Source organism: Vulpes vulpes, chromosome 6, assembly GCF_048418805.1.
Source record: "Vulpes vulpes isolate BD-2025 chromosome 6, VulVul3, whole genome shotgun sequence".
NCBI classification, from domain to species: domain Eukaryota; kingdom Metazoa; phylum Chordata; class Mammalia; order Carnivora; family Canidae; genus Vulpes; species Vulpes vulpes.
This window is the reverse complement of record NC_132785.1, coordinates 80764265-80778277: the sequence shown is the minus strand read 5'-3', so window position 1 is coordinate 80778277 and position 14013 is coordinate 80764265.

Sequence of the window (14013 nt, the reverse complement as noted above, 5' to 3'; positions counted from 1 at the left end):
CAGAAATATCAATTATAATATCTTTGAAGTACTTTAAAGGCTAAACATTCAGTCCCAGGGGGAAACCAAACCCTTTAGTACACATCTTCTTTGGATGGCAAAAGGAGAATGAGGAGCAGCAGGAGGGAGATAGGTAATGATATAACACTGATGTAATAATTATTAGCATTTATTTATTACTTATAATAATCCAGGTACTATTTTAACCACATCACATGCATTAACTCATTTTTAAATTTTTTAATAAGATTTTATTTATTTATTTGAGAGAATGTGAGCACGAGCCAGGGTAGGGGCACAGCAAGAGGGAGAAGCAGACTCCCTGCCAAGCAGGGAACCTGATGCTTAGTTGCACTTAATCCCAGGACTCGATCCCAGGACCCTGGGATCATGACCTGAGCCAAAGGCAGACACTTAACTAACTGAGCCACCCAGGTGCCCCAGTATTAGCTTCTTTAATTCTCTGTCTGGACTGTAGGAACTACTATTGCATTTTCCAAATAAAAAAACTTGGGCAATGAGAATAAGTAACTTGCTCAATATGACACAGTCATGTAGTATCAGAGTTGGAATCAGAACACTAGCATTCTGATAACAATGCCTACATGAAAATTAATAATCTGACTCAGATGTGTCTAGATGAACGTAGAATGAGGATTTCAAGGGAAGTAGAGATAGATCCCAAGATTTTGCATAACTGGCTGATAACCCAAAGTTATTAACAACAGTAAAGATAAACTAAAAGTTAACAGTAGATTCTTCTATAGTGATAGTTGTCAATGACTTCATGTTGCCACAAATAAGATGCCTATTTCTAAACTCTATAAACAGTTTATAGTTCACCCTTTGCTTAATCAAACCATGTTGTTCCCGCCATAACACTTAAAAATTTAAAAAACCACATCGGGCAACAGATTAGATGATGTATGTGAATTTTTTTTGTTTAAGCCACATCTGTAATTTCTATTTTTATATTCAAAATTAGAAGTCAGAAAAGACACTTTTACACAATGATTTTGACCATGGCTTCTTAGTATAACCTGTATATACCTACCATTGTATTTGTTTACTATTCATTGCCACCATTTGCTCAACTTCTGAGCTTAAAAAAAAAAATACTAAAGGTTTACCAGATGTGATGTCACATGATGCTTTCATTTATATTATCACAAAAGGCTTATTGTATCCACTTAAAATATACTCTGTAAAGTATACTTTTAAACCATATTCTGAAATTCCAGCATTATAAATTTCATTGTCACTAATGGAAACTGCCCTGCTGAAACCCTACATGATAGCTGCATAATGTAGGCTGTAGTCTTCAGTGACTAATACGGCCTGTAACATATTGATTCACTCAGAAACAACTAATGCACTATTTTGCCTAGTTTTATTATTATACTCCTTCAAAGTAAAAATATTTCTTCTGTTAAAATTAAAACTTACAACTTAAGAAATAAAAATAAAAGCAGTTGCATTCCAACTTGTGTTTAAAGGCCAATGTTGAATTTTTAAAAATAAATTATAATTTTATTTGTTTATACTTCAATAAATCTGGAGAAAATTATTTGAGACATATAAAGAAAAAAAATGTAATAGCTATAGATTACCATCCAAGGTAATTTTTCAAGATATGGAGAAGTCTGCTCTAGTTTATGGGATGTCTTTTGTAGTATTCCTCAAACAGCTTCTAGATAAGAAGACATTATATTTTGTTTGACACAGAACAGTCCAGGATATACCTGATATCCCACCATTTAGAGTAATCCTTTACCTACTCAAAAGTGCCCTTGTGTGGACCAAAACTATGTGGTTACTTAAAAACAACTAAATATCCACTCACCTTCCTGTTCATCAAGTTAGCGAATATTGAATTTGATCTTATTGAACAAAGTGCTGCAGCAACAAGGTTGAGGGTACCATGTATTAGCCACAATTCCATGGACATAGAGTAAATATTGTATTACTGCAGAAGAGAATTCTGAAATATAAAGCTACTAACTTGAAATGTTTCTTTGCAGGAGTACACATCTAAGAAGCATTCCTTAAGTAATTCTACCTTGCTGAATAATTGCTCAGATTTCTGCATTGGTTTTTTTTTCTGTTTTTAATATTTGTAAAATTGTATTCAATATAAAACAAAATGACTTGCAATATGTGAACAATAATTCAAGAAATATATTTTATTGTGCTTTCTAGTCTATTCCACTTTTTAAAAAGTGATGTAATTAATTCTCTCTGAGGGATGTTAAATTAAATCAAATCTAAATACGTATATGCAATTATCAAGAAACTACTATTGCTGGTCTGGAACACCAACAAGCGTGTAAGTAAAATTTCTTAATTGAGAGAATTAAATGTGTTGGAGAGAGTTGGGTTAGGCATTTCATTAAATATAGTTCTAGAGAGAAAATTATTTTAATGTAAATACAATCTATATGAACCTTTAGGAGTTCTGTGAATATTAAGGGCACTCAATCTATCTTGAGAAGAGATGCACAGAAGATACAAGAAGAGATGGAATTCAAACTGAGATGGATTCAAAATGCCAAACTTGAAAACAATAATTATTATATAATTTTAAATAATAAATCCAATAGTTGCCCATTGCATTGTTTTCAGAAATTCATTTACTTGTATTTGCATTAACCAAAAGATTCTTAGATGTACCCCCAAAAGAGGGAGTTTTCTAATGTTTTGGGGCTGGGACCATGGTGTTAAAAATGTATACTCTTATTCAATGAAAGATTTCAACCCTAAGGTAGCCCTGTTGTAGATCTGGAATGATTGGCTGAACTGACACATCATTCTGCTAATTGGATATGATTTGGATATCCACATAATACAAAGAAGAAGGTAAAAGAGAAGGTAATATTTGCATAGTTCTTCTGTGGAGAGTCATAACTCCATAAGATTTGTTACCTCCTCCCATGTTTCTAGGAACTACTGCTAGTCTCAAAGGAAAAAAAAAAAAAAGAGTGTCTTCTCTCTGAAATACAAAGCATCACAGACAAATCCAAATCACAACCAATTAAGAGAATGATGTGTCAGTTTTGACCAATTATTTCACTGTCTGTTTATTCCTCAGGTTAGCAAACCTGGTACCTGAATCTCTTTCCTTCCTAACTCTACTTCTATGCCTCTTTAGCTGTGTCTCTATGCTCATTGGTTCATATATCATATTAAATTATTTTCTCATATGTAGTAGAGCAATAATTACTTTTAAATAAAAGAAAACAAATGTTATGGATATAAACAACTGCACAAAATTAATTTCTTAATCTTTAGGCTCTAAGTTATATTGTCTGAGAGTAATACCATCACATTTGGCTCCCAGAGTGGATCAATTTAATCAATTTACAATAACTATTTGAAGATATTTGGTGCATAGTAAGTGATTTTAGTAAGATAAGAAAAATGCCATAGAGTACCCAGTCAGTGGTGTATGTATGTAATCAGAGGGAAGATTGAGAGGGTTTGGGGAATAGATAACACCTGGAAAGGAAAAGTTGCCTTAACTTTAATATTGTTAGATCATATATAGATGTTTCCTGGGTCATATGCAAACAGTTGTCTTCCTTAACAGGGTTTTGCAAACATTTGACTTGGAGGAAGAAGAGAGATTATTGGAAGTTAAAAGAAAACGTGTATTAAGTAAATTTGTGCATCATGCTGTATAGTGACTGAAATATACAATGCACTCTCATTTTAATCCAGTGAACTAATGAGGCAAATACTACTCACAACTGAAAATCTGATTTCTGGAAACTTTAATTGGCAGTCCTACACTCCTTTGCCAGCCTCTCACTACTTAGAGGTCAGACACCCCCCCCCCCACCGCAACTCTTCAATTCAACGTTTAAAAAATAAAGTGATTTCTGAGTTTTCAACACAAAAGGTTCAAATGAAAGACATTTTATGATCCTGATGAGAGTGACCTAAGACTGAGGGAAGCTGATTTTCCCTGCGAATCACAGAAGTTCTTTTGGTACATAATAGCCACATTTGACAGTCTCAACATTTATTAATGATCTTTCACTCACAACTAAAAAATCATATATTTTCTAGCCCTTGTTTCTGGGATGCTCTTTTAACTAAAAATAAATAAATAAATAATAAAAGTACTGTTTCCACCTTTATAGTTTTTATGCTAAAAATCCTCTAAATCTTGTGGTTGAGGTTATTGCTTATTGGGTTTGAAAGGGAGGGATACTTTACCCAGTCCCCAAGTTACGAGTTTGCAACCTTTCCTCAGTAGGCTCAAGTGCAAGTCACCATGTGAGTATAAGCTAAAGAATCTGGAGGCTTCCATAAGTTATAATCAGGAAACAACAAGTTGCTCTGCACTGATACAGTAGGAATTTGATGAAACTTCAAGCTTTCTCACAGAGAATTTCAGAGAGGTAAGATCTGGAGTTGATAACCATAAAAGCTAGAGAATAACATAAAAGAAATGAATGTGTCTTTCTGTTGTCATAGTTTTCTAAATAGGAAACAAATGACGATAAATAAAATGTAAGGCAATCAATAGCAGGTTTATCCTGAAATATATTTTTTGACTGCTATACTAGGTTCTCCTATTACCCAGCACCACTATCACTCAAGAATCTCCTGGAGTTTACCATTCCCATCATGGAATTCACATTCAGGTTCACGAATCACTCATACTTTACTCTTTGTGACCATTCTGGCCTGGGAATCTCACCACCAAGACCTTACTTTTGCATCTACTTAATCATCGCTTCAGGTAAATACTCAGCATCAACCAGAATAAAGGAAAATAGAAAAAAATACAGAAAAAAAGATGTACAGACTTATTTTTAAAGCATTTAATTTCATCTACAACACCTCAAGAGAATTTCCCTTTGAAGAGTCATGATTGGGACACCTGGGTGGCTCAGTGGTTGGGCACCTGCCGTCAGCTCAGGTCGTGATCCTGGGATGCGGGATGGAGTCCTGAATCGGGTTCCCTGCGAGGAGCCTGCTTTTCCCTCTGCCTGTCTCGGCCTCTCTCTCTCTCTCAGTCTATGTCTCTCATGAATAAATAAATAAATCTTAAAAAAAAGAAGAGTCATGATTTACATCCCAAAGTATAAATTACCTAAAGCTTTAAACACTGCTTATAATATATGTTCTATTTGTGAGTCTTATTATTATGTTATTATTCTGAGACCTGTAGTTGAAGTAACAAAAATAGTATGCTTCACTGAGCACCCGTGGCTCAGTAAGTTAAGCATCCAATTCTTGATTTTGGTACAGGCATTATCTTATGGGCCATGTGATAGGGCCTGGCATCACCCAACACCTATGCTGGAATCCAGACAGAGCTGGAATCCGGAGTCTGTTTAAAGATTCTTTCCCTTTGCCCCTCCCCCAACTCTCTCTTTAGAATAAATAAACAAATCTTTTTAAAAAATGCTTCTCTTTCTGATGATGAAAGATACTTGTGAAAAGATATCTGTATATGGCATCTTCAACTTCACAGTTTGAATTATTAACATAATTGATTTTGTTATTATAATAAACAAGGAAGGTTGTTCAGAAAAATGAAAAAACTTAAATGTTCTGCTTATATACTTGAGGATGTATAGATCTAGAGATTTCTTAGATATATGTGCATTCACAGGTATGAAAGCAAATAGAAAGTCTCATAGAAAGAAAATATTTGTTTGAAAGCCTAAAAGGCAATAATCATGGAATTTCTATCATTATCACAGAAAGGAGCTGTAGGTAAGTTATGATTATCATAAGAAGCAACATTTTTGCATTTCTTGACTATAATGGTATTCCAATCTCCATCTGCCACACTGTAGACAACCTCAGCCCCTGTTGCCTTCCACGGTAAATCATGCCTGATTGCCCAGCACCAAGCTTTATAATTTGAATCTCTGGTCCAAAACATTTACTAATGATCACTGTTCCAAACAGGACTAATCAATAGAGCCTAAAATCGCAGCACTGGTCTTTCTGTTTTTAAAAAACATATTGCTTTTCTGCAGCTAATTATGTTCCACTGTAAGCAAATACAATATTTTCCTTTAAAAATTAATTTGTGCCCCTACTACTCAGTCACAATTAATTTATTTTTTAGAAAGACATGCTCCTGAAAGATACAAAGTGAACTGAAATACCACAGACAAGATGTTAATACTAAATAAAAAGCTCAAAGTAAAATCTTGAATACCACAAAAAGACAGGAGACTAGATTCTTTTGTGTATTGTTTCCATTCAATTAAATAATTTTCATCCTTTTATGTTTTCTCACTTTTTTGCTATTTTCTTGTATAAATTTCATATTTTCTTTAATAAAAATATCAGCTTTTTTGTATATACAATATAACACCATCTAAAAGACTCTAAGATATATCTAAATTGAGGATTCTGCTCTATTTTAAAAATCTTTTTATTTTCAGTTAACTAAAATATAGTGTATTCTTAGTTTCAGAGGTAGAGTTTAGTGATTCATCAGTTGCATATAACATTCAATGCTCATTACATCACATACCCATCTTAGTGCCCATCACCCAGTTACCCTATCCCTCCACCCCTTCCCCTCCAGCAACCTTCAGTTTGTTCCCTAGAGTTAAGTCTCTTATGGTTTGTCTCCCTCTCTGCTTTAGTCTTGTTTTATTGATTCTGTCCTATTTTTAAGGGTCCATTCAATTAAAAGATACCTGCTATCACTAAAATGATTTAAAGCTTGTCAAATGCGTGTTAATCTTGAAAAGATCAAAATAGTTATGTCTTCCTCTTTGTTCCCTGACTTGACCAAGGCTGCCACTAAATGTGCCTTTTGGTTAGGGACTTGTCATTATAGGGACAATATACTAATCAGCTGATTGTTAATGGACATCATTAGATAATTCACTGACACATTTAACAGGAAAGTTCTATTCTCATCATTTCCTCTGGAAATTTACTTAATTCACCTCTATTTTTATGTGCTTTACAGCCTGAATATTGCCATACAAATACTAATTTGCTCACTTATGCCCAATTTTCTTTCAATAAGAAATTTCAAAGGCATGAAGAGAGCAGTTAATGCTGTAGGCAACATTTTTGAGAAGCATACCATACCAGAATACCACTTAAAGGTAAATAAATCCATTTCAAACCAAAATGTGGTCCCATCTTCCAAAAAAAAATTGTAGTGAGGACATGAAACCATGAAAATTCCTTTTTCTCAGGGAATTTCTGGTTTTCAAATTATAACTTGCCATTTAATTCACAAGAACTATACTAGAACAATTAAAAGACATTTTATACAATCATTTTTTTCTCTAACCATGTATTTCCATCACAATCCCCTATTTTGTTCTCAAACCATTTCTACTTTAATATTATAGATAATTCACAGTGAGATGTAAAAGTACAAATGAGTTAATGCACAAACAGACATCGTTTATACACATGAGATGCTTATATTTGAGCTGTTTAAAAGTTAGAACTAGTGGAAGGTTTTTCTCTTTTCTTTTTTTTTTCTTTTCCTTTCTTTTCTTTATCAGTGAGTGAAAGAGAGAGAGCATAAGGGCTGGGGGCAGAGGGAGAGGGAGAGAATCTTAAGTAAACTCCCTGTTGAGCAGAGCCTCACAGGAAGCTGGATCAGATGACCTGAGCTGAAATCAAGAGTAGGCTGCTTAACTGACCAAGCCACCCAGGCACCCCAAGAAAGGTTTATTTTTAATTAGAGATTATCTCTCCCAACTATTAACTTGGTTTGTCTAATTTTTGGTGAGTGTAACAAGAATCATGCTTGAAAATTAAGATATTACATCTATGAATATTTTATATAACTAAGATAAAGGGAATATGCATTCTATTTTACATCCTTCTGAATGTTTCTCTCAGTCACTACTTTGGAGACCAAGTAGTGAACAGTTTGGATTTCTTACAATCATTCCCCCCACTTCAAAAATACATGTTAGCTTTACACATTGTCTTAGTTAATCCACATAATAATCTTTGAAATTAGTCATTATTATGCACAGTGTACTGTAATAAAAATAGGGTTCAGAGTTTAAATTACCTGTCAAAAGACACAGAATCAAAATACCAAATACAAGTCTTAGAGTTTGAACCCAGTGCTCTCCACAGTCCAGTATCTGGTCATTTCTAGGCCAGGCAGCATTCCCAACGTGAATAGTTGGATTGCAAGGTATATGAAGTGATTACCCATTATAATAGCAAAGAGCAACCCAGTGAGAGGAGATAATAGCACTACATAAGCACATTTCCACCATCCACTACCTTCACCACAAACTAGCTCAGCAGGGCCCAGGTACGAAGGTTAGTTTAATCAGCTTAGGGATGGTAGAGGGAAGTGCATTGCTTTCTTCCTCAGTGTTAGAATTACCTGCAAGAACTAGTGTAGCACCACTTGCCACTCTTCCTGCAGGTCTGAGTTGACTAGAGCTGTCTTAAAAATATCAAAATACAGAGACTATTTTAGATTTTGTTTTTCATATCTATAAGTACATGTTTCTGTAGCCAAAAGGACAAAGACTTTTTAGAATCCCTAGAATAGAGGGTTTGGAAAGGATTTTATATGACAAACAATATAAGGAAGGCTTGTTTTTGCAGACTATCATAGTCACTCTTACAGCAACAAATAAACATCAAACAGCCTGGCCAGAAAAATTCTAATACTTATTTTTAGTTTTTACTGCTGATGTAAAAGTGTAAATATTAATATAAACCTATATTTGGAAGACAAACAATATTCTCCCTAACCTAAATACATTATATCATTATATTTTGTAATTTGTACATTTGATACAACCTTATTTCTGAGGTAATGTTTTTCATTTTTATTTATTTATGACTGATATGATATATTTCTTTATGTAGAGTTGTTGAGTCTATGAATATATTTAGATGAGATATTTTAAATAATATGTTATTCACATATATATTTTGCTGTTTGCCCATTTTACTGGAAAAAAATGTAATCAAAGTAGTCTTCAAATCTAATGGAGGAGACTTTTTTTTAAATGACATAAGCAAAGAAACATATTCAAAGAGAAACAGTAAAATGATTTAAGGATAGTCATAAATATGTAAACTTAATGAAGAAAAAAATAGACTCTAAGACTATAAAACTGATGAGATTTCATTACAAACAATGTGCCTGTAGTTAATACTACTCTTCTGTAGATAAGAAGATAAATTTTATATTATGTGGGGTTTTTTTACACTTTAAAGAAACTGATGAGATTTTAATGTTTTCAATTTATTTTAATGATGGAAAGAATGTAAGAATTTAAGGTTAACCCAGTTAAGAAATAAATGTTAGCTGAAGATTATTATTGGCATGCTTAATAAACAAAATCGTGACATTATCATGGAAAAAATTTACAAGTATAAATATATCTGATAAAGAATAACAAATGCTGCCAGTTTTCATGGTTTACTTAAAAAAAATATACACTCTAGAGGGGCGGGGCAAGATGGTGGAGGAGTAGGGACCCAAGTCACCTGTCCCTACCAACTTACCTAGATAACTTTCAAATCATCCTGAAAACCTACGAATTCAGCCTGAGATTTAAAGAGAGAACAGCTGGAAAGCTACAGAGAGAAGAGCTTGCACTTCTAACAAGGTAGAAAGACGGGAGAAAGAAGAAAGAAGAAAGAAAGAAAAGAAGAAAGAAAGAAAGAAAGAAAGAAAGAAAGAAAGAAAGAAAGAAAGAAAGAAAGAAGAAGAAGAAAGAAAGAAAGAAGAAAGAAAGAAAGAAAGAAAGAAAGAAAGAAAGAAAGAAAGATGAAGGAAGGAAGGAAGGAAGGAAGGAAGGAAGGAAGGAAAGAAAGAAAGAAAGAAAGAAAGAAAGAAAGAAAGAAAGAAAGAAAGAGAAAGGAGAAAAAGAAAGAGAGAAAGAAAGAATCAAGTAGGGGAGGGGCCCCTGCAAGAAGATGGGCTAAGGCCAGTCAGTGAAAGCCTCCAGGACAGGAAAGCCTAGCTCTGAAGAAGCAGAAACTTTAAAAATCTGCACCGGATTCTTCCCAGATGGAAAGGCACTCAGCAGGGAACTCGGGCAGAACCGCAGGAGGGACAGTGGAGCCCCCAGGTTCCCAGGGTCTCTAATAGAGGAGGTGTGCCCCGGGGAGATGGCACTGCACACCATGGCCAGGCGCAGTAAAGGGCTGGAGCATGCCGGATGGGGCCCCGAGAGCAGCTCAGGCGGTGGTTCAGGCAGCGGCTCCCTGCAGAGGGGGCTGCCTGGCCCTGGGAGAGCGATTCCAGCAGCGCAGGCCCCAGATCCAAGGGCACCTGAGGACACAGCCCAGGATCCTGTGCTCCCCCTGAGACAGAGGGAGGCAAGAGAGGGCACAGGACGGCGAGGACTCTCCTGCCACTGGGTGCCCCTGAACTGTGCAGATCAGCACCCCCCCATCCCAGAGCATCCAGGCCAGTGTGGACTGGGAGCTGCCGTAGTTACTGTGGGAGCTGACTACAGAGCTGGAGAGCTGGCCACCGCCAGTGTGGTTGTTCCTCCTGGTGTCACCCTGTGCCTGGGACAGAGCAGCCGCCAGGGAACAGGGGCCTCACTGGGTATACAGCTCCCGCTGAGCCGTGCACCTGGCAGGGGGTGGGGTAGCTCTCCCAAGTACATACCCTGAGAATCAGCAAAGCAGGCCCCTTCCCCAGAATACCAGCTGAAAGGACAGGGGAAGAGCAAGTCCTTGACCAGTGCTGGAAAGCTCCAGGGGAAGTCAAGGGATTTATAGTATATAGAACCAGAGGATACCCTTCCTTGTTTGTTTTGTTGTTGTTGTTTGTTTTTTTCCTTTTCTTTCCTTTATCCAGTACAATCGTTTTTAGCCACTCTGCACTGAGCAAAGTGACTAGAAAAAAGAACTCACCACAAAAAATTCAGAAACAGTACTCTCACAGAGTTACAGAATTTGGAATACAATTCGATGTCAGAAAGCCAATTCAGAAGCACAAGTATAAAGCTATGTGTGGCTCTGGAAAAAAAGCATAAAGGATTCAAGAGACTTCATGACTGCAGAATTTAGATCTAATCAGGCCAAAGTTAAAAATCAATTACATGAGATGCAATCCAAACTGGAGGTCTAACGTCGAGGGTTAATGAGGTAGAAGAAAGAGTGAGTGACATAGAAGACAAGTTGATGGCAAGGAAGGAAGCTGAGGGAAAAAAAAGAAAAATAATTAAAAGCTCATGAGGATAGGTTAAAGGAAATAAATGACAGCCTCAGAAGGAAAAATCTGCATTTCATTGGGGTTCCAGAGGGCGCTGAAATGGACAGAGGACCAGAAAGTATATTCGAACAAATCATAGCTGAGAACTTCCCTAATTTGGGGAGGGAAACAGGCATTCATATCTAGGAGATAGAGAGAGCCCCCCCCCCCCAATCAATAAAAACCATTCAACACCTTGATATTTAATAGTGAAACTTGCAAATTCCAAAGATAAAGAGAAAATCCTGAAAGCAGCAAGAGACAAGAGATCCCTAACTTATATGGGGAGAAATATTAGATTAACATCAAACCTCTCCACAGAGACCTGGCAGGCCAGAAAGGGCTGGCAGGATATATTCAGGGTCCTAAATGAGAAGAACCTGAAGCCAAGAATACTTTATTCAACAAGGCTCTCATTCAGAATAGGAGAGAGAAAGAGCTTCCAAGATAGGCAGATCCTGAAATAATATGTGACCACCAAACCAGCTCTGCAAGAAATATTAAGGGGGACTCTGTAAAAGAAAGAGGATGTCCAAGAAATAACCCACAAAAACAGGGACTGAATAGGTATTATGATGACACTAAATTCATATCTTTCAATAGTAACTCTGAACATGAATGGGCTTAATGATCCCATCAAAAGGCGCAGAGTTTCAGACTGGATAAAAAAGCAAGACTCATCTATTTGCTGTCTACAAGACACTCATTTTAGACATAAGGACACCTACAGCCTGAAAATAAAAGGTTGGAGAACAATTTACCATTCAGATGGTCCTCCAAAGAAAGCAGGGGTAGCCATCCTTATATCAGATAAATTAACTTATCCAAAAGACTGTAGTAAAAGATGAAGAGAGACACTATATCATATTTAAAGGATCTATCCAACAAGAGGACCTAACGATCATGAATATTTATGCCTCTAATGTGGGAGCTGCCAAGTATATCAATCAATTAATAACCAAAGTTGACATACTTAGATAATAATACACCTATACTGGGAGATTTCAACATGGCGCTTTCTGAAAATGACAGATATTTTAAGCACAACATCTCCAAAGAAACCAGAGCTTTAAATGATACACTGGGCCAGATGGATTTCACTGATATTTGCAGAAGTTAAAAATCCGAATGCAACTGAATACACATTCTTCTCAAGTACACGTGGAACTTTCTCCAGAATAGACCACATACTGAGTCAGAAATCAGGTCTTAACTGATACCAAAAGATTGGGATTGTCTCTTGCGTATTTTCAGACCACAATGCTCTGAAACTAGAACCAATCACAAGAAGAGATTTGGAAGAAATTCAAACACGTGGAGGTTAAAGACCATCCTGCTAAAAGATGAAAGGGTCAACCAGAAAATTAGAAAAGAATTAAAGAGATTCATGGAAACTAATAGAATGAAGATACGACCATTCAAAATCTTTGGGATGCAGCAAAAGCAGTCCTGAGAGGGAAATACATCCCAATACAAGCATCCCTCAAAAAACTGGAAAAAACTCAAATACACAAACCTAACCTTGCACCTAAAGGAACTGGAGAAAGAACAGCAAATAAAACCAACACCCAGCAGAATAAGAGAGTTAATAAAGATTCGAGGAACTCAATGAAATAGATGCCAGAAGAACTGTAAACATATCAACAAAACCAAGAGTTTGTTTTTCAAAAGAATTAATAAGATAGATAAACTATTAGCCAGCCTCTTAAAAAGAAAAAAAGACTCAAATAAATAAAGTCCGTATGAAAAAGGAGAGATCACCACCAATACCAAGGAAATACAAACGATTTTAAAAACATATTATGAGCAGCTATACGTCAATAAATTAGGCAATCTAGAAGAAATGGACGCATTTCTGGAAAACCACAAACTACCAGAACTGGAACTGGAAGAAATAGAAAACCTGAATGCGCTGAGGAAATGGCCAGGGAGGAAAATGGAAGCAGTCATAAAAAACCTCCCAAGACACAAAAGTCCAGGGCCAGATGGCTTCCCTGGGGAATTCTAGTTTAAGAAGAAACAATACCGATTCTACTAAAGCTGTTCAGAAAGATAGAAAGAGATGGAATACTTCCAAACTCGTTTTATGAGGCCAGCATCACCTTAATTCCAAATCCAGACAAAGACCTAAGCAAAAAGGAGAATTATAGACCAATATCCCTGATGAACACAGATACAAAAATTCTCAACAAGATACTAGCCAATAGGATCCAACAGTACATTAAGAAGATTATTCATCATGATAACGTGGGATTTATCCCCGGGATGCAAAGCTGGTTCAATGCTCATAAAGCAATCAACATAATAGATCATATCAACAAGAGAAAAAATGGAACCATATGATCCTCTCAATAGATGCAGAGAAAGCATTTGACAAAATACAGCATCCATTCCTGATCAAAACTCTTCAGAGTGTAGGGATAGAGAGAACATTCCTCAGCATCTTAAAAGTCGTTTACGAAAAGCCCACAGCAAATATCATTCTCAAGGGGAAATACTGGAAGCCTTTCCCCTAAGTTCAGGAGCACGACAGGGATGTCCACTCTCACCACTGCTATTCAATGTAGTACTAGAAGTCCTAGCCTCAGCAATCAGGCAACTAAGAGAAATAAAATGTATTCAATTGGCAAAGAAGAAGTCAAACTCTCCCTCTTTGCAGATGACATGATACTGTACATAGAAAACCCAAAAGACTCCACCCCAAGATTGCTAGAACTCCTACAGCAGTTCAGCAATGTGGCAGGGTACAAAATCGATCCCCATAAATTAGTGGCATTTCTATACACTAACAATGAGACTAAAGAAACAGAAATTAA